This window comes from Bombina bombina, chromosome 1 (assembly GCF_027579735.1).
Source record: "Bombina bombina isolate aBomBom1 chromosome 1, aBomBom1.pri, whole genome shotgun sequence".
In the NCBI taxonomy this organism is placed as follows: Eukaryota; Metazoa; Chordata; class Amphibia; order Anura; family Bombinatoridae; genus Bombina; species Bombina bombina.
In genome coordinates this window covers 1,236,430,661-1,236,450,893 of record NC_069499.1, presented here as the reverse complement: position 1 = coordinate 1,236,450,893, position 20,233 = coordinate 1,236,430,661, and positions in this window count along the sequence as shown.

Here is a 20,233-nt window from a genome sequence, read left to right as displayed (position 1 = left end):
CCCCTCAACGTCACCTCCACCTGCCTACACTTATTAACCCCTAATCTGCCGAGCGGACCGAACCGCTACTATAATAAAGTTATTAACCCCTAATCCGCCTCACTCCCGCCTCACTAACCCTATAATAAATAGTATTAACCCCTAATCTGCCCTCCCTAACATCGCCGACACCTAACTTCAATTATCTGGTTAAGAACTATTTAATAGCTAAAATAGTTAAAATAATTACAAAATTACCTGTAAAATAAATCCTAACCTAAGTTACAATTAAACCTAACACTACACTATCAATAAATTAATTAAATACAATATCTACAAATAAATACAATGAAATAAACTAACTAAAGTACAAAAAATAAAAAAGAACTAAGTTACAAAAAATAAAAAAATATTTACAAATGTTAGAAAAATATTACAACAATTTTAAACTAATTACACCTACTCTAAGCCCCCCAAAATAAAAAAATGCCCTACCCTATTCTAAATTAAAAAAGTTCAAAGCTCTTTTACCTTACCAGCCCTGAACAGGGCCCTTTGCGGGGCATGCCCCAAAGAATTCAGCTCTTTTGCCTGTAAAAAAAACACATACAATACCCCCCCCCCAACATTACAACCCACCACCCACATACCCCTAATCTAACCCAAACCCCCCTTAAATAAACCTAACACTAAGCCCCTGAAGATCTTCCTACCTTATCTTCACCATACCAGGTTCACCGATCCGTCCTCGGAAGTCTTGATCCAAGCCTCAGAAGTGTTGATCCAAGCCCAAGCGGCGGGCTGAAGAGTGACGTCCATCCTCGGGCTGAAGTCTGGATCCAAGCGGTGGCTGAAGAACTCCATCATCGGGCTGAAGTTGGAAGTCCATCATCGGGATGAAGTCTTCTATCAAGCCGCATCTTCAATCTTCTTTCTTCTGGAGCGGAGCAGAGCCATCTTCTTTCCAAACGACGCGGATCCAACCTCTTCAGCCGACGCCTACTCGCCAAATGACGGTTCCTTTAAATGACGTCATCCAAGATGGCGTCCCTCGAATTCCGATTGGCTGATAGAATTCTATCAGCCAATCGGAATTAAGGTAGGAATATTCTGATTGGCTGATGGAATCAGCCAATCAGAATCAAGTTCAATCCGATTGGCTGATCCAATCAGCCAATCAGATTGAGCTCACATTCTATTGGCTGTTCCGGACTTCATCCCGATGATGGACTTCCGACTTCAGCCCGATGATGGAGTTCTTCAGCCGCCGCTTGGATCCAGACTTCAGCCCGAGGATGGACGTCACTCTTCAGCCCCCCGCTTGGGCTTGGATCAACACTTCCGAGGCTTGGATCAAGACTTCCGAGGACGGATCTGTGAACCTGGTATGGTGAAGATAAGGTAGGAAGATCTTCAGGGGCTTAGTGTTAGGTTTATTTAAGGGGAGTTTGGGTTAGATTAGGGGTATGTGGGTGGTGGGTTGTAATGTTGGGGGGGGGGTATTGTATGTGTTTTTTTTACAGGCAAAAGAGCTGAATTCTTTGGGGCATGCCCCGCAAAGGGCCCTGTTCAGGGCTGGTAAGGTAAAAGAGCTTTGAACTTTTTTAATTTAGAATAGGGTAGGGCATTTTTTATTTTGGGGGGCTTTGTTATTTTATTAGGGGGCTTAGAGTAGGTGTAATTAGTTTAAAATTGTTGTAATATTTTTCTAATGTTTGTAATTATTTTTTTATTTTTTGTACTTTAGTTAGTTTATTTCATTGCATTTATTTGTAGATATTGTATTTAATTAATTTATTGATAGTGTAGTGTTAGGTTTAATTGTAGATAATTGTAGGTATTTTATTTAATTAATTTATTGATCGTGTAGTATTAGGTTTAATTGTAACTTAGGTTAGGATTTATTTTACAGGTAATTTTGTAATTATTTTAACTAGGTAACTATTAAATAGTTATTAACTATTTAATAGCTATTGTACCTGGTTAATATAATTACAAAGTTGCCTGTAAAATAAATATTAATCCTAAAATAGCTACAAAATAATTATAATTTATATTGTAGCTATATAAGGGTTTATTTTACAGGTAAGTATTTAGCTTTAAATAGGAATAAGTTATTTAATAATAGTTAATTTATTTCGTTAGTTAAAAATTATATTTAATTTAGGGGGGTGTTAGGGTTAGGGTTAGAATTAGCTTTAGGGGTTAATACATTTATTAGAATAGCGGTGAGCTCCAGTTGGCAGATTAGGGGTTAATGTTTGAAGTTAGGTGTCGGCGATGTTAGGGAGGGCAGATTAGGGGTTAATACTATTTATTATAGGGTTATTGAGGCGGGAGTGAGGTGGATTAGGGGTTAATAACTTTATTATAATAGCTGCGCGGTCCGGTCGGCAGATTAGGGGTTAATAAGTGTAGGCAGGTGGAGGTGACGTTGTGGGGGGCAGATTAGGGGTTAATTAATATAATATAGGGGTCGGCGGTGTTAGTGGCAGCAGATTAGGGGTACATAGGGATAATGTAAGTAGCGGCGGTTTACGGAGCGGCAGATTAGGGGTTACATTTTTTTTGCAGGTGTCAGCGATAGCGGGGGCGGCAGATTAGAGGTTAATAAGTGTAAGGCTAGGGGTGTGTAGACTCGGGGTACATGTTAGGGTGTTAGGTGCAGACGTAGGAAGTGTTTCCCCATAGAAAACAATGGGGCTGCGTTAGGAGCTGAACGCGGCTTTTTTGCAGGTGTTAGGTTTTTTTTCAGCTCAAACAGCCCCATTGTTTTCTATGGGGGAATCGTGCACGAGCACGTTTTTGTCCGTAAGCACCGCTGGTATCGAGAGTTGCAGTGGCGTTAAATTATGCTCTACGCTCCCTTTTTGGAGCCTAACGCACTGAAAACCCAGCCATTCTGTGAACTCTAAATACCAGCGGTATTTAAAAGGTGCGGCCAGAAAAAAGCATGCGTAGCTAACGCACCCCTTTGGCCGCAGAACTCTAAATCTAGGCGGGAGTGCGGTATGAAGCACAATTTTGCTCTAAGCTCACTTCTTGTTTTTTAACGCCGGATTTATAAAAATCTGTAATACCAGCGCTGTAGGTAAGTGAGCGGTGACAATAACGTGCAAGTTAGTACCGCACCCCTCTTACCGCAAAACTCGTAATCTAGCCGAATGTGTTTTACTGTGTATTTGCTTTTTTATATAGGGGAAAATGTTCTTTGTATTTTTAAAATGATATTCCTATTCATATCTGTATATATCTATAGCTGTATTTAAATAGATATATAGGTATAGATTTATATGTTATAATAAAATCATCATAGAAATATGTATTTATAAATAAAAATATATATTTTTCTATGTGAAGTACATTGGAATATAAAATAAGCGCAACATGCTTCGGGTTTCACATTGTAGGTTTAACGCAGTTTCGGATTAGCGCACATAAAGAATGAGTAATCTTAAGGTGTGTTATATATAAACATTACATATAAAATATAAAACATTTTATTAATAACAATTATTAATAATTATTATATTTACTATAAAATATACAAATGTATTCAAATGAATTTTTTTAGAATTTTTAAGAACATCTGTAATAATTAATGTGAAGAACATTGGAATGTAAAATATTAATAACTCCTTTCAGGTATAGCTCTGAGGGTTTGATGTGGAGTTAGCGTGAGCATAAATACATTTAAAAGTAGAGTTACACTTATATGAACACTAACTGAAATATTTTTTTTTTAAAAAGGCTCAAAGGTATGTGGTATAAGTTCTAACATAAATATACGTACATACACGTCTAAATATTTGTATTTTTATATATAAATATATATACTAGGCGATAGGCCTGTCCAGAGGGCAGTCTATTTTTTTAATGTGAGGTCCATCTATTCTTATGCATCTAAACCTGTCCCTATCCCTCTGTCCCTCTATCTCCGACTTTCACTATTCCTCTGTCCCTATCCTTCTGTCTCTCTGTCCCTATCCCTCTGTCCCTATCCCTCTATCCCTGTCCTTATCCTTCTGTCCCTATCCTTCTGTCCCTGTCCCTCTATCCCTCTGTCCCTATCCATCTGTCCCTATTCTTCTGTCCCTATCCCTCTATCCCTCTCTTCCTATTCCTCTGTCCCTATCCCTCTGTCCCTCTCCCTCTCCCTATGTCCCTATCCCTCTTCCTATCCCCCTATCCCTCTTCCTATCCCCCTATCCCTCTATCCCTATCCCTCTGTCCCTATTCCTCTATCCCTGTCCCTCTATCCCTTTGTCCCTGTCCCTCTGTCCGTATCCCTCTATCCCTATCCCTTCCCTATCCATCTGTCCCTATCCCTCTATCCATATCCCCCATCCATATCCCTATTCCTCTGTCCCTGTCCCTCTGTCCCTATCCCTCTGTCCCTATCTCTCTGTCCCTATCCCTCTATCCCTATCCCTCTGTCCCTAGCCCTCTATTCCTATCCCTCTTCCCTATCCCTCTATCCCTATCCTTGTCCCTATTCCTCTGTCCCTCTATCCCTATCCCTCTGTCCCTATTCCGCTGTCCCTGTCCATCTATCCCATATATATATATATATATATATATATATATATATATATATATATATATATATATATATATATATATATATATATATATATATATACTAGGCGATAGGCCTGCTCAGAGGGCAGTCTATTTTTTTAATGTGAGGTCCATCTATCCTTATCCATCTATCCCTGTCCCTAAACCTTTGTCCCTATCCCTCTGTCCCTCTATCTCTGACTGCCCTATTCCTCTGTCCCTATCCTGCTGTCTCTCTGCCCCTATCCCTCTGTCCCTATCCCTCTATCCCAGTCCTTATCCCTCTGTCCCTATACCTCTGTCCCTATCCTTCTGTCCCTGTCCCTCTGTCCCTATCCCTCTATCCCTCTATTCCTATTCCTCTGTCCCTATCCCTCTCCCTATGACCCTCTATCCCTATCCATTTGTCCCTATTCCTCTATCCCTGTCCCTCTGTTCCTATCCCTCTGCCCCTCTGTCCCTATCCATCTATCCCTACCCCTTCCCTATCGCTCTGTCCCTATCCTTCTCCCTATGTCCCTATCCCTCTTTCCCTATCCCTCTGTCCCTGTCCCTCTATTTATCTGTCCCTATTCCTCTACCCCTGTCCCTCTATCCTTTTGTTCCTGTCCCTATTTGTCTGTCCCTATCCCTCTGTCCCTCTCCCTATCCCTGTGTATCTCTGTCTCTATCCTTCTGTCCCTCTGTCTTTATCCCTCTGTCCCTGTCCCTCTGCCCCTATCCTTCTGTCCCTATCCCTCTATCCCTGTCCTTATCCCTCTTTCCCTATCCCTCTGTCCCTATCCTTCTGTCCCTGTCCCTCTGTCCCTATCTCCCTATCCCTTCCCTATCCATCTGTCCCTATCCCACTATCTCTATCCCCCTATCCATGTCCCTATTCCTCTGTCCCTATTCCTCTGTCCCTGTCCCTCTGTCCCTATCCCTCTGTCCCTATCCCTCTGTCCCTATCCCTCTATCCCTATCCCTGTCCCTATTCCTCTGTCCCTGTCCCTCTATCCCTTCTATCCCTATCCCTCTCATCTGTCCCTGTCCCTCTATCCCTATCTCTCTGTCCTATATATATATATATATATATATATATATATATATATATATATATATATATATATATATATATATATATATATATATATATATATATATATATAGTGATAGGCCTGCAGTCTATAGGCAGTCTATTTTTTTAATGTGAGGTCCATCTATCCTTATCCATCTATCCCCGTCCCTAAACCTTTTTTCCTATCTCTGGCTGTCCCTATTCCTCTGTCCCTATCCTTCTGTCTCCCTGTCCCTATCCCTCTGTCCCTACCCCTCTATCCCTGTCCTTATCCCTCTGTCCCTATCCCTCTGTCCCAATCCCTCTGTCCCTATACTTCTGTCCCTATCCCTCTATACCTCTGTTCCTATTCCTCTGTCCCTATCCCTGTCCCTATGTCCCTCTATCCCTATCCATCTGTCCCTATTCCTCTATCCCTGTCCCTCTATCACTTTGTCCCTGTCCCTCTGTTCCTATCCCTCTGCCCCTCTGTACCTATCTCTCTGTCCCTATCCCTCTGTCCCTATCCTTCTCCCTATGTCCCTATCCCTCTGTCCCTGTCCCTCTATTCCTCTGTCCCTATTCATCTATCCCTGTCCCTCTATCCTTTTGTTCCTGTCCCTATTTGTCCCAATTCCTCTGTCCCTGTCCCTGTCCCTCTGTCCCTATACCTCTGTCCCTCTCCCTATCCCTCTGTATCTCTTTCTCTATCCTTCTGTCCCTATCCCTCTGTCCCTGTCCCTCTGTCCTTGTCCCTCTGCCCCTATCCTTCTGTCCCTATCCATATATCCCTGTCCTTATCCCTCTTTCCCTATCCCTCTGTCCCTATCCATCTATTCCCATCCCTCTGTCCCTATCCCTCTATCCCTTTCCTTGTCCCTATTCATCTGTCCCTGTCCCTCTATCCCTATCTCTCTGTCCTATATATATATATATATATATATATATATATATATATATATATATATATATATATATATATATATATATATATATATATATTAGGTGATAGGCCTGCAGTCTATAGGCAGCCTATTTTTTTAATGTGAGGTCCATCTATCCTTATCCATCTATCCCTGTCCCTAAACCTTTTTTTCCTATCTCTGGCTGTCCCTATTCCTCTGTCCCTATCAGTCTGTCTCCCTGTCCCTATCCCTCTGTCCCTATCCCTCTATCCCTGTCCATATCCCTCTGTCCCTATCCCTCTGTCCCAATCCCTCTGTCCCTATACTTCTGTCCCTATCCCTCTATCCCTCTGTTCCTATTCCTCTGTCCCTATTCCTCTGTCCCTATGTCCCTCTATCCCTATCCATCTCTCCCTATTCCTCTATCCCTGTCCCTCTATCCCTTTGTCCCTGTCCCTCTGTTCCTATCCCTCTGCCCCTCTGTACCTATCTCTCTGTCCCTATCCCTCTGTCCCTATCCTTCTCCCTATGTCCCTATCCCTCTGTCCCTGTCCCTCTATTCCTCTGTACCTATTCCTCTATCCCTGTCCATCTATCCTTTTGTTCCTGTTCCTATTTGTCTGTCCCTATTCCTCTGTCCCTGTCCATCTGTCCCTATACCTCTGTCCCTCTCCCTATCCCTCTGTATCTCTTTCTCTATCCTTCTGTCCCTATCCCTCTGTCCCTGTCCCTCTGTCCTTGTCCCTCTGACCCTATCCTTCTGTCCCTATCCATATATCCCTGTCCTTATCCCTCTTTCCCTATCCCTCGGTCCCTATCCTTCTGTCCCTGTCCCTCTGTCCCTATCTCTCTGTCCCTATCCCTCTATCCCTATCCTTCTGTCCCTCTGTCTCTATCCCTCTCCCTATGTCCCTATTCCTCTATCCCTGTCACTCTATTCCTCTGTCCCTTCCCCTCTGTCCCTATCCCTTCCCTATCCCTCTGCCCCTGTCCCTCTGTCCCTATACCTCTGTCCCTATCCCTCTGTCCCTATCCTTCTGTCCCCTATCCCTATCCCTCTGTCCCAATCCTTCTGTACCTATCCCTCTGTCCCTATCCCTCTGTCCCTGTCCCTCTATTTCTCTGTCCCTATTCCTCTATCCCTGTCCCTTTATCCTTTTGTTCCTGTCCCTATTCCTCTGTCCCTCTGTCCCTATACCTCTGTCCCTCTCCCTCTGTATCTCTTTCTCTATCCTTTTGTCCCTATCCCTCTGTCCCTGTCCCTCTGTCCTTGTCCCTCTGTCCTTGTCCCTCTGACCCTATCCTTCTGTCCCTATCCATATATCCCTGTCCTTATCCCTCTTTCCCTATCCTTCTGTCCCTGTCCCTCTGTCCCTATCTCTCTGTCCCTATCCCTCTATACCTATCCTTCTGTCCCTCTGTCTCTATCCCTCTCCCTATGTCCCTATTCCTCTATCCCTGTCACTCTATTCATCTGTCCATTCCCCTCTGTCCCTATCCCTTCCCTATCCATCTGCTCCTGTCCCTCTGTCCCTATACCTCTGTCCCTATCCCTCTGTCCCTATCCTTCTGTCCCCTGTCCCTATCCCTCTGTCCCAATCCTTCTGTACCTATCCCTCTGTCCCTATCCCTCTGTCCCTATCCTTCTGTCCCCCTGTCCCTATCCCTCTGTCCCTATCCCTCTGTCCCTATCCTTCTGTCCCTATCCCTCTGTCCCTATCCCTCTGTCCCTATCCTTCTGTCCCTATAACTCTGTCCCTATCCCTCTGTCCCTATCCCTCTGTCCCTATCCCTCTGCCCCTATCCTTCTGTCCCCCTGTCCCTATCCCTCTTTCCCTATCCTTCTGTCCCTATCCCTCTGTCCCTATCCCTCTGTCCCTATCCTTCTGTCCCTTTCCCTCTGTCCCTATCCTTCTGTCCCTCTATCCCTATGTCCCTATGCTTCTGTCCCTGTCCCTCTGTCCCTGTCCCTATCCTTCTGTCCCTATCCTTCTGTCCCTGTCCATCTGTCCCTATCCCTCTGTCCCTATCCCTTTGTCTCTCTGTCCCTACCCCTCTATCCCTGTCCCTATCCCTTTGTCCCTATCCTTCTATCCCAATACCTCTGTCCCTGTCTCTATTCCTCTGTCCCTGATTCCCCCTTAAACAGCTCTCTAACCCTCCCCCCTCTATTGCCGCCATCTTAGACAGCTGCCAGTATCTATAAACCCCTTTTATTCTATTCTTTTTTTATTTAATTTTTTCTGTAGTGGTCCCACCCACCCCCGCAATCGCCATTTATCCCCCTACCCCAAACCCATTTTCTGTAGTGTAGCTGCCCCATCCCTCTCTGTACTTTTTTTTCTGTAGTGGGGCACTCGCACTCCCTCCCCTTCACTTTGTTGCTGCCCCATCCCTCCCTGTCCTTTTAATATTTTTTTGTTTAGTAGGGCACTTCCACTCCCTCCCTCCTCCGCTGCTGTGCCGCCCACCCGCCTCCTGCCCACTCCTCCCACCAGCACCAGCAGAAGATCGTTATAGACGGTGACACACACAGTGTCACCGTCTGTAACGATCAGGCATCTGCCCTCATATGGAGGCGGAGCACTGATCGCGCTCCGACTCCATATGCGGCAGATGACTGAAGCTTCTGGAGCTCCAGCTCTCAGCTGTTATGTTGCTTCTCGTGCTGCAGGATGCATTTGCAACCGACAACGGTGACAGACGCGTTACAAACGTGATTATGTTATAGATACAGTATATGAATTTATGTATATATACAGGGAGTGCAGAATTATTAGGCAAGTTGTATTTTTGAGGATTAATTTTATTAATGAACAACAACCATGTTCTCAATGAACCCAAAAAACTAATTAATATCAAAGCTGAATATTTTTGGAAGTAGTTTTTAGTTTATTTTTAGTTTTAGCTATTTTAGGGGGATATCTGTGTGTGCAGGTGACTATTACTGTGCATAATTATTAGGCAACTTAACAAAAAACAAATATATACCCATTTCAATTATTTATTTTTACCAGTGTAACCAATATAACATCTCAACATTCACAAATATACATTTCTGACATTCAAAAACAAAACAAAAACAAATCAGTGACCAATATAGCCACCTTTCTCTGCAAGGACACTCAAAAGCCTGCCATCCATGGATTCTGTCAGTGTTTTGATCTGTTCACCATCAACATTGCGTGCAGCAGCAACCACAGCCTCCCAGACACTGTTCAGAGAGGTGTACTGTTTTCCCTCCTTCTAAATCTCACATTTGATGATGGACCACAGGTTCTCAATGGGGTTCAGATCAGGTGAACAAGGAGGCCATGTCATTAGATTTTCTTCTTTTATACCCTTTCTTGCCAGCCACGCTGTGGAGTACTTGGACGCGTGTGATGGAGCATTGTCCTGCATGAAAATCATGTTTTTCTTGAAGGATGCAGACTTCTTCCTGTACCACTGCTTGAAGAAGGTGTCTTCCAGAAACTGGCAGTAGGACTGGGAGTTGAGCTTGACTCCATCCTCAACCCGAAAAGGCCCCACAAGCTCATCTTTGATGATACCAGCCCAAACCAGTACTCCACCTCCACCTTGCTGGTGTCTGAGTCGGACTGGAGCTCTCTGCCCTTTACCAATCCAGCCACGGGCCCATCCATCTGGCCCATCAAGACTCACTCTCATTTCATCAGTCCATAAAACCTTAGAAAAATCAGTCTTGAGATATTTCTTGGCCCAGTCTTGACGTTTCAGCTTGTGTGTCTTGTTCAGTGGTGGTCGTCTTTCAGCCTTTCTTACCTTGGCCATGTCTCTGAGTATTGCACACCTTGTGCTTTTGGGCACTCCAGTGATATTGCAGCTCTGAAATATGGCCAAACTGGTGGCAAGTGGCATCTTGGCAGCTGCACGCTTGACTTTTCTCAGTTCATGGGCAGTTATTTTGTGCCTTGGTTTTTCCACACGCTTCTTGCGACCCTGTTGACTATTTTGAATGAAACGCTTGATTGTTCGATGATCACGCTTCAGAAGCTTTGCAATTTTAAGAGTGCTGCATCTCTCTGCAAGATATCTCACTATTTTTGACTTTTCTGAGCCTGTCAAGTCCTTCTTTTGACCCATTTTGTCAAAGGAAAGGAAGTTGCCTAATAATTATGCACACCTGATATAGGGTGTTGATGTCATTAGACCACACCCCTTCTCATTACAGAGATGCACATCACCTAATATGCTTAATTGGTAGTAGGCTTTCAAGCCTATACAGCTTGGAGTAAGACAACATGCATAAAGAGGATGATGTGGTCAAAATACTCATTTGCCTAATAATTCTGCACTCCCTGTATGTTTGTACAGATGTACTTATGTATTTATACGCATATATATGTATTTATATAAATATATACATATAAATACACACGCACACACATACTATATATATATATATATATATACATACACACGCACACACATACTATATATATATATATATATATATATATATATATATATATATATATATATATATATATATACATATACACACACACACATACTATATATATATATATATATATATATATATATATACATACACACACACACATACTATATATATATACATACACACACACACACACACGTACTATATATATATATATATATATATATATATATATATACACACACATACTATATATATATATATATATATACATACACACACACATTGGAACCCTTTGCAGTCGAATACATCAAAACATGAAAAATAATTTGTATTCAATATTAATATTTAATAATGCGTTTATCAGTTTGTTTACTGTAAATATTTTACATTTCAATGTACTTTACATAATACACAATGTTCCATGTATTGTTCAATAGATATTCCTATATATATATATATCTGTATGTACCTATATCTATATATAATCATATATTAAACTATATAAATACATATTTATAGGTACAGATAGGTACAGTATATATTTTACCAAACATTCATTATATATATATATATATATATATATATATATATATATATATATATATATATATATATATATATATATAAATTCATAGGTACATGCACTCTCACCAACCGTTCAACTGCCAGGGTGCTCTCAGGGAATCAATAGAAATATGCAAAAAAGTAATAAAGCACTCTCTGGACTTCAGCCTTCAAAGTTGATGAAATTTAATAAATATATGTGACGTTTCGGGACACACACGTCCCTTCCTCTGACAAGTGAAAACTATAACCAAACAGACTTATAAAGGCATACAAAACCCTCCCCAATTGAACCTCCAATCACTGGAGAACGTGTGCAAAATCTAGGTCAAAACCAATACGTGTAAATGTATATTCAAAATATTCTTATGTGTGCATTCTTAAAAGAGTGATAATAAACTGTTTATCAAACAGCAAAATCCTAAGTGAAATATCAATGTGTAAATTTAAAATTAAAACGCTTAAAAATTGCCCCAATGATAACATATAATGCTAACTTGCAAACTGCATGACACCCCTATTAGGAGAAATGGACAGTCCCACACAAAACAACCAAAATGTCACAAAGGGTAACTCCCCTATACAAGTTTAATAACCATAGTGAGAAGATCGAGTCACTGAATCCCATAAAACAAAAAACATACAGCCAGTCACTAAACACACTGTTCACATATCTAAACACCAAATCTTATGCCTGGATATTGGCACGTATAATAAGCTGTATCTCAATAAATGCTTATATCACTCATATCGCTCATACCCGCCTCCTAAGGTTAAAAGCTCATCTATTGGAGACGGTCGCACTTCTTAACAGCTCTAACCAAACTATATACAAAACTCTGAATAAGCGACCGTCTGTGCTCAAATATCTATCTATTTGACCACTGATGAAGTTCTGAAGTCTCAGCCGTTCTTAACGACCCATTTTGGAAGGGAGCAGTGCTGCAGCAACAGATTTATAAGACCTGGGTGCGTTTAACACCAAATGTGCGGCCTACAACAGTCATCTTGGAGCCTGCTTAACACCTTTAGTTAAGAACAAAACTTGACCAAGGTTTATTACTTTGTATTCCCCAATCTGGGGCGCCACTACCCTATCTAAACATGGAGGAAGCAGAACTTATTATGGACAAAATTCATATCTTTTTAGACAAATGCAGAGCTACACTTGGTCAGCATGCTTCATCGGAGCCTAAGCAGGCAGCGACAACGCTCACAAACCACGCTGCTCACTCGTCCATTCTGGATGTTTCAAAGAATAGGGGAGCCACAGGATTGCTGAGCCCACCGCTTACCTGGCACCAAGTACAAAACTCTGTGGGAATGGATCACAGGGCGGCAGCGAGAATCCACACAACCCTGTCACAGATTTATATTGCCGCATCTACAGCGCTTAGTTTAGAGGGGCCGCGGCAACAGAGGAAAATGGATCGCAAGCTACAAGCGCTTCTACATCAGGAATGGGATCACATCTGTCAAATTTCTCTGTGGCATACTTTAAATACAATTCTGGCCACCGGTGTGGGGTAAACTTGTTGAACATTGCTTCACCGTTGTTGCAGCCACAGCTGCATCTATGTGTTTATTATATCACGCAGTTTAAAAGATTTAATTAATACAATAAGCTTTATGTTATCTTACATTTATCTACCCCTAAAGTTATATGTACTTTCTATCAGTTACCGCATATGGGGAGTTTGAACACTTACTCTCTTAATAACCAGTGGGACTGCCTGCTGTGCTACAGCCTATAGACAGTATGTCTTTGCTAAACTATTGTAATAAGGCTTTTTGGCTTCTTCTCTATAATGGCTTTACAATTGCGTTTCTAATCACTGAATTGAAATTTTATCTTCTTACAGGTTAACATAAGCTGCTCCTCTAAAAATTTGTATATACCCTGTTATGTTTAATTTGGGGGGGCTTCGATAATGTAGATCTTTTCTGTCCAAGTGTGTACTATATACCTCATAGGTGTGAGGAGAAGCTCCCCTGTTTATATATTTTCAAGGGCAAGACTCCCTTAGATAGCTACTCGTGGCAATACCTAATAGGTTTGTGCCTGCCTTTTGCAAGCCTCTACTCCTCCCCTAGACTCAAACAGACTCAAATAGATTCTAATCTCAGCATGGAGTAACATTGCTTCCTATCCTATGTTTGTTATATCATAAATATATTAGTTAGCATACATACAGATACTACAGTCCCCTCCACACTCTACCACATATATTTTGTGCAGTGTATCTCCTGTACTAATTTGATACTCCAGTTCCATGTATAACTGACATATCCTTCATTTTCAGCACCGAAGGGTATTTGGATACTGTACATCCCTACAAATCAGATCTACTATTCCATGTGTAACTTATTTTGGCACAATATCTCTGTTCATCTAATGTTTTAGGGCTATAGCACAGTTCCTAGTTAGGTGTTTTTTTTTAATACCCTTAGCTCATAGGTACCAAGCACCTGTTTGTAAATAAATATCTATACGTACCCATAGATACTCCTAGTAGCACTCTAATTTAAAATTTTTAACTACTTTAGAGCACCATTAGTCTTTGAGTTAGCTGTATGGCAGTAATATTGGAGATTTTTCTCTATAAGAGTATATGTTGAACATAGGAAGGCTCCAAGTCCTAGACACGGTACATTATAGATTTTGACTGCTATTTATTGGCCTAAAAATATTTTTCCAACCCCTGTTTACTGGTCTTGTGTGGCGACACTGCCGGCGGCCGAGGTGGTAAGCCATACATAACATAATTAACCACATTTCAACATGAGAGGTTATTTTCAATCCACGCATGCCTCTAACTGCACTGGGTTATTTGAGTCTATAGGTTTTCTTTCCTTTCGGCAATATAACCTTTTAAGCCATATGAATAGTGGTTAAGACTTTGCGCAATAGTTTAATTTTCTTTCTGAGTCTACTGGGACTATGATGTGATTTGCAGCTCTGTCACATAGCAATAGGGGATAGGTTTCCAGTGCAGGCTGGACCTGCTTTGTCACTCTTGTCTCCCAATTCATGGTACTCCATATAAATCGCATAAACCTTGGTCAACCTACCACCTCCTTCCCCCAACCCCCCCCCCATAATGTACCTCCTAATGTTGGGGGGCTATCTATATGGCTTATCTTGTCTATGCCATACTCTAACTATCCATACCTACATACTTTACCACACTATTTACACAGCAAGTTTATATATTCACTCTTATTATTGCTTCCAATACCAACCACTAACTATTCTAAAAATTAAAAAACCCGAGGTTTATTAATGAGATCCAAAAGTGGTCTCCTGAGTTACAATTTCCTTCTTTCGCTTCATTAAAGTAATTTATTATGTCATATAGAAGGTTCCTGAAGGATTAACACTCTATCTGTTTAATGTTTGCAAGCTATGTAACTTGTTGGCTATACGCCTCTTTCATGTCTATTTTATTACTCCTGTAACATTGAAGCCTTATTTCATGTGACGTAAGAATTTGTTATGATGTTCTATGTATGCCTTTACCTAAACCTCAATAAAAATTATAAATAAAAAAAAAAAAAAAAAGCTCATCTATTGGATAATCCTTCCCGTAGCCAAGGTGACAGGGGAAACAAAACAAAGCGTCATCATATGAAAGCGTATTGGATAATAATCGGAGGGCATCTACTTTCTTATTGGAGCACCTAAACGCCCCCTCCGAACATACCTACTTTCTCATTGGTTTACAGCATAGTGTATGCACCCCCCCTCAGCGCACACCTACTCTCTCGTAGGTAAGGAGTAAAGTGACATTTAAAAATGAAACGGCACTTAATGTTTTTACCAGAATGTGACAGAGCCATCAAACCTCATCCACCACAGTATGCATCTTAGAAAATGCGTATGATGATACTAATCATACGCTAAAAAATAAACAATCAAAACACTCAGGTAACTAAATGAAAAGCCAGCTAACTCAGATGTCGTGTAACGCCAATCGAAAAATATTAAAGAAAATCCTAAAAAAATTATTATAAAAAATTATGAGTTTTTTCTTCCTGAGGAGAATGCCCCTCCTGTTGGCACGACGGGTGCCTGTGGCACACAAGATGATAAATACGAAGACATACTTATGTTTACGGATCAAGACGCAGACCTCATTAGGTTTGGATCTGTTGAGGAACAACAGATTGAAGAATCCTATCAATCCCTATATAACACATGGGCGAAACTTAAGCAGAGGGAAATTGATCTCAACCTCCATGGCACGTATTTATCTGAATACCATAGAAAGAGAATGTTACCCAGAGGCTTTCGTATTAGAAATGTTCCAACAATTGGAAGATCCAGCGCTGAATTTTGCATCAACTGGTGTAAAATCTTGAATAAATGTTCGTTTGACCTGATGCTGCTAGTGATTCGTGAAACAGGCAGGCTATTACAAGAAGTGAGAATTGAAATACGGTCCTTTGAAACTGAACAACTGGATAAACTAAAGAGTGATAATACATATGATTGGCTAGACAAACTAGCGAAACAAGTTAAGTTATATAAGCAGGAGCTGATCGCCTTCAAAAACAGTAAACTACAGACGGTGGGATTAGACTACACCCACAAGAGTGTCTATTGGTGGATGTTGGCACCAGAAGAGAGGAAACTATTAAGACCAAGAAGACAAAGGAGACATACTAAAAGATCAATCAACACGGTTGATACAAGTTCGGGTGAAAGCACAGACCCTGAAAGTACCATGAATACTGAGGTCCCCACTTTTTCTGGACTAGATCTAGGGGTTCGAGTAATCAACAGCAATGGGAGCATTCAACCGAGAATGTCTCATCACGACCACCTCTGGCACCATATTCCACTTCTGGGAACCGTTTTTTAGGAAGAGGACCCGGCCGCACACGAGAAGGGGGGGCATGCCCCGCCGCCATCTGAACCGGAGAAAATAGAAAATAATGTTATCAACATTAGTTCTAGGAGGTTGTCTACAGCTGAACAATCACTACTCAATAAAGGGTTATCTTTTGTGCCCACCACCAGGACGAACACCTTTGATACTTATATCGATATACAACGTTTTGGCAGGCTGTTACGACTTAAAGAATATTTTGGCCATACTGGTGACACTGAACAAGATTTTAGAACTGCTAGCAGCTTTGACCCAAGCTCCCATAATTCCTCCATCATGACATACAGTAAATACCTGACAAATTTATCACAAGAAAAACAGAAGATTTGGAGACCACATGATAATCTCTCCAAAGAGGAAAGAAGAGCGCTTAAATCTCTGAAAGAAGATACTACAATAGTGATACGTCTGGCCGACAAAGGCGGGGCAGTCGTGGTGATGGATTTATTGAATTATAAACAAGAGATCAATCGCCAATTGATGGATGAGGGAACATACCAGAAGTTGGAGACTGACCCTGCAATGGCACTTAAAAGAGAAATTGATGTGATGAATTGCAGATGGAGACAAGAGGGACTCCTTACTGAACAAGAAGTCAAGTTCCTACAGAAGGATTTTCCTATCATTCCGATTATGTATACATTGCCAAAAATACATAAGGACCTAAAGCAACCTCCAGGTCGGCCGATTGTTTCGGCCCGTAGATCTCTTCTCCAACCGTTGGCCATATTTGTTGATCATTTCCTTCAACCATCAGTGAAAAGAATGAGATCATACGTACAGGACTCAACATCATTTATACAGAAGATCACAAGCTTTAAGGGTATCACTGAGTCAGATCTCTTGGTCACCATGGACGTCTCTAGTCTTTATACTGTAATTCCACACACAGCGGGAATTGCGGCAGTAGCTAATGCTTTAAGAATCACACCTTATATTCACCTTATATTGGTCCTCCTGAACATGTCTTAATAGAGCTGCTTACTATATGCTTGGAACGGAACTATTTTCTTTTTGATGATACATTTTTTCTTCAAATTGCAGGTACAGCGATGGGGTCGAATGTGGCCCCATCGCTGGCTAATCTATACATGGCGGAATAGGAGACAACCCAGATGAGAGTGTTTGATAACACATCTATAAAATTTTATTGTCGATATATCGACAATCTGTTTTTGGTTTGGCAGGGCAACAAACAGTCTCTTGAGGAATGGGTTCAGACCCTTAACAACCTGGATAGTACCATTAGGTTTCAATTTGTGACCAATAATGCCACTGTGGATTACCTAGATGTCAGAATATTCAAATCCTCAGGCAGGATTGGCACTACGTTGTTCCGGAAAGACACAGATAGGAACACGATCCTACATGCAAAAAGTTGCCATCAGCCATCTCTGATCAAGAACATACCTAAGGCCCAATTTCAAAGGGTGATACGTAACAACACCGATCCGGCACGTTGTCATGAACAACTGACTGAGATGATTGACAGATTTGTCCAAAGAGGATATAAGAAGAACGAATTGATGAAAATGTGTGATTAGGTGGTCCAGGAGACTGGGAAGAATAAAACTGAGGGTGTAAGCAAAAAACAACTCACCTTTGTGACTACTTATTCCCCTGACCAATACTGGATCTCCAGGGCCGTCAAAGAGGAATGGAAGCACGTCTGGCATATCGCAGAGGAAGAAGTCTTAGGGTTTCTCTCATGAAGACGGATATCTCGCCTCTAACTGACAAACAGACATGGCTGAAGAAAAAGAATGGGTGCTTCAAGTGTCTTGGTGGTGTCACGTGCAACAGTATTCACGCGGGTAACTCCTTTCAGCATCCAGAAAAGAAGAGGAAATATATGATTAACTATTTTTTAACCTGTACCACTATCTATGTTATATACCTCTTGAACTGCGCATGTGGTATGTTCTACATTGGCAAGACCACAGACAATGCCAGGACGAGGATGGCGAACCACCGGTCGAGTATTAGAGGAGCCCTAAAGAATGGTAAGGCCAACCAACCGGTGGCTCGACATTTCCTTGAGAAAAAACATACTGTGACTGATATGAGATTTCGGTTGATTGACCATGTGCCAAACTTAAAGAGAGGAGGTAATAGAGCTAAATTACTTCTGAAGAAAAAGACTCGCTAGATACACGAATTAGGAACTCTGATGCCGAGAGGGCTGAATACCCATACAGGATGGCAAGCATACTTGGGTTAATTATGACTGTAGTGAATACCATCCTAATGCCGAGTGGGAGTCCTATGGAAAACAAATTTGATGAGAGGACATGATTGCATTCTATATGGGGCTTTATGCACCACTCTAGCCTCACGAGAGTACTTGTGCTACGGATGGCTTTCTTCCTTTTTTCTCCTCTTTTTTCTCCTTTTTTCCTTTTCTCTCCTTTTTTCTTCTTTTGTCACTTTTCTCCTTTCTTCTCCTTGGTTCTTCTTCCTTGTTTTTTCTCTTTTTCTCCTTTGTTTTTTTCTCTTTTTTTCTTCTTTCTCCTCTTTTTTCTTCATTTTTCTCCTTTTTTCCCCTGTTCCTCCTCCCCCCTTTCCCTCCCTCCTTTTTCCCCTGTTTTTCCCTTCTCCCCTTCCCCCCCCCCCCTCTTCCCTTCCCCCCTTTTCCCCTCTTCCCTTTTGGATCTGGTCTTCTTAGTTTTGGATATTACTATGAAGGCTCTATTTATCATTTATGAGCCGGTAAGTTAGGAGTTCTGCAAGGAGTCATAATTGTTTTTAACATTTTTAGTTACACAATCACTTTTAGGTACACACTAGTGCACTATCATATAATTTTTTTTTTTTAAATTTTATTTATAACCAGCATGAGGTACAATAATAAACAGTGTATCCGTGATGCACCACGCAGGGTGTAATAAGAGATAACAAAATTGGTAAAGCAAGATAATAAAGTATGACTGTATAATACAGGTTTGTCAGAAGAAAAAGAGCTCACTGTTCGCAGTTACAGTGGGGGTTGCAGGAGTCTTCTACAGATTAGAAAGCATTCTAAGGTATATGCATATGTACCTCAGCACTGGGGTTTTATTATATTATAACCTAAAACAACTAAACATCAAAACAAATTATAACTATAACTAAAAACTCGTACTCTCATCAAATTCCACCCTGGTGATCTATGGATATTCCCCTGATATTAGGCCTTTTCCACCTAGAGAAGTTTTGACCATGCGCATAACATCAAATTTATAGTGAATAGATTAGGTAAGTTCTAGACAACATATATGAGCTAGGCACTTTTGTAGAAATAGTGCTATTGCATATTATGTTCCTTTCCAGGGCTGTGTGTTACCAAGTTCCATGTTATGTAGAGCTAAAGGACAGGTTTGCTGGAGATTTTTAAGTCTGGCAGATATTTATATAGTTACGTAGCATGCCATCATCACTCTAGGGGGAACTACAAGATTCCTGCCTTTAGACCAACTTCGGGAAAGGGGGAGCTGCCTGTCATCTAATGTTCGAATTAATATGCAATAACAATTAGCAGCATTAAAATATTATGGGGCATGAGTGCTGAACTGCAATAAAGGGACCGAGCTAAAAGACACAGATGCTCTTGCTAGCTTAAGTGGCATTCTGCCAAATATTTACAGAAAGTAAGGGCTTATTTATATCTCCCAGATTACAATAAACTGGGACTCCAGTACCTTGAGGGGATGGAACCGGCAGGAACATACAACAGACTGCAAAGCGATGGTAGACTTAATAAATGGTATTCTTGACTGTGTGGGATGACCTATCTGTAACGTTCTCATGTACCTTGCGTAAAAGGTATGGGTGTATAGAAGATGAAATACTATTTTCAGGGTGGGAAGCGCTAGGTAAACAAAAAATCAAAATA